This window comes from Morone saxatilis, unplaced genomic scaffold (assembly GCF_004916995.1).
Source record: "Morone saxatilis isolate NCDOM2014 unplaced genomic scaffold, NCSU_SB_2.0 Contig20, whole genome shotgun sequence".
Lineage (NCBI taxonomy): Eukaryota > Metazoa > Chordata > Actinopteri > Moronidae > Morone > Morone saxatilis.
The window spans coordinates 9,651,951-9,654,564 of NW_023339763.1; positions in this window are offsets into that span (position 1 = coordinate 9,651,951).

The following is a 2,614-nucleotide window of genomic DNA, read 5'->3' on the forward strand; positions in this document are numbered from 1 at the left end:
CGTCCTTTCATCTTTTTTTCCTTTCTGCCTTACTTTTACCATCCTTTCCTCATGACTTTATCTAATTCCTTGACCTTTCTTCACCTCCATTTCTTATTCTTCACCCACCCTCTGTGGATCTCTCTCTCAGCTTGCTATTATTATGGCATAGTGAGGAGAAAAGGTGGTTTCTTTGTAATAAATTACAGCATAGAGCATTTCATGGAAGCATTAGTCAAAAATGACTTGCAGTACCAGGTTAAAATCCATATTTCTGGAATGGTTGTCTCCAGTGGAAAATAGGCTGTAAACCCTTTGGTACCACATTCTCTCCATTCAGCTACATTTGTCATAGACAGCGCACTAGTTGTGCAGTCTTACAAGGCCAGACATATCAATGTGTGTACGCTTATATACATTGAGTAAATATGAGTGGGAACAGTAAAAGTCAAATTTGATAGGTGTACATCAGTGCAACACCCGGTAAAAGTGGCACTCAAAACAAGAACGCAGCAAATTCATCCACAATTTCAGATTTAAAGGATAGGCTTAAAATGTTTCAAGTCGGTCTTAAATTAATAATCAGATGCCCCAAATACAGTGCAACAGTAATAAACTTGAATACATTTTTACATAGAATGAATACTGTGGATTGGATTTTGTCCCCCATCACTTATAGGAGGCACATTAGGAAGGGGTCTTTTAATGGCCGGTATAAACAGGAGGAATGATTACAGCAAGCAAAACCTTTTCATATGAGACTTTTCTTTAAAATTTGTCTCCAAACATGTTCTTTCATTTCATTTCATCCATTAATTTAATTTTCTCTCTTGATACTTTGCAGCATTTTGAAACAGTCATTGTGAGCAGCAGTCCATTAATAATTCTGTGTTTTAAACGTTATGAATTTAAACTTTAGTGGCTAATATTATTCAGTTTTAATATGAATCTTCCAAGCCTGATCCATACAGAAGTGCAGCATGCACTGAACATCCTCATCTGCTGTTGTCATCTCAAAAATATCTGATGTGTCTCGCCAAGGCACAATAAACAAGGCTGTATAGAGTGCCAGTCTAGACAACAGACAGTCGTGGGATTAAAGAAGAGGATGCTTTAAGGTCAACGCGCTCTGGCACCAAACCAGAACTTGTTTTAAGGCGGGTACTTTGAACTAAGTACAACTTAGTCAGCTACTTATCTTTATTTTATCATAAACCCCAGTTGCAAATCAGCAACATGATGAGAAGCAAGAAACTTTTTAAGGCACTGTGAAGAATTTGCAAAACAGGAAACAGTTAAAAAATAAAATCTCCCCACAAGGTCCATTTAGTTAAGTTACTGTTATCATCACTGGGAGGCAGAGGAATTCAGCTCAGTAATGCATAACCTATAACCATAAATCAGTGCTTTAGTTACGCTAACATCCTAGTGTTCTCACCTTCTTGTCTGTCACGTGTAAGATCTGAGGAGCTTTAAAAAACTTTGGCTGTCATTTGTTTTTGCTGCATTTGATTTCACACAGAGTCTCTGTTTCTGTACCTGTCTGTGCCTCTCTCCTCGTCTTATTTCTCATCCTTGCCTGCTCATTCCTTTTTTCACATTGTTCCACCAGATGTCAACTTTGAAATGTCAACTCCCCCCTTCACATTGTCAATGAAACTCTGAGAAGAGGAAGTAGAGCACATTCGTGGCTTTATTTTCCTTCCCTCTCTCGCCTCTCTTCTACATGAATATTTGTTTGTCTGTGTCTCAATCTGTTTCTGTCTTGCTATTTTTATCACAGTCTTTCTTCCTGTCTATTCTTTTGGTCTTCCCTGTCACTTTTCTGTCCTTTACTTTGTCTCTCTCTATCCTTGTGCAGCTCTCAGCTGTTCTAATGAAAGAATGACGGATGTAAGTGTTGGCTGGGAGATGGAGCCTGTCATTTATTTTCCAGTTCTCTGCAGGGCTTGCCTGAGGCCAGACTCACCTCGGCCACAGACAATGTTACTGCGAGAGCTATGAGTCCACGCTGAGGCGACACACACGTACAATACAATGTACTGCATGGACTACACACAAACATGCATACTGCTCCCACCCTGCTGCTACTGACAGACTGGTGTTTGCTGGTGTCCCAGAGAGAGGGAGTCAAAACAATACTCAGTAATTGAATTCCTGTTGCCACTATGTACCTCTCTCTCTCTTATTGTGGCAACAATCTCTCACGGTCAATCTCTCTGCTGAAGGATGTTTGCTTCTTTTACTTGTCTGTCTACATATTTTTTCTTCTGTATGTCTCTTTTCCTAGCCTTGTGCAATTTCACTCCTTTTCTTACGATTTTGTGTTCTACTTTTATCAGCACCCCTGTAGTGAATCATCATTCCTTTCTGTATTTGCATGTGTGAAAGGTATGTGCATGTATGAGTAAGGTATTTTTTCTGGGTAAAATTATTTAGAGCCATGTGTCTATTTATCTGCATGTGGGCATGTACAATGTAAATACATTTGGGGGTGTACATGTACACATTTCCACCGGTGCACATTTGTGTCTTATATATGTGTGTGTATCCTCTGTGCACTGAATGACATCTAAACCAGTCGGCCTCCTCCATGCCTCATCGCTCTTCATTGTTTTCCTGTTCGTTTGACTGA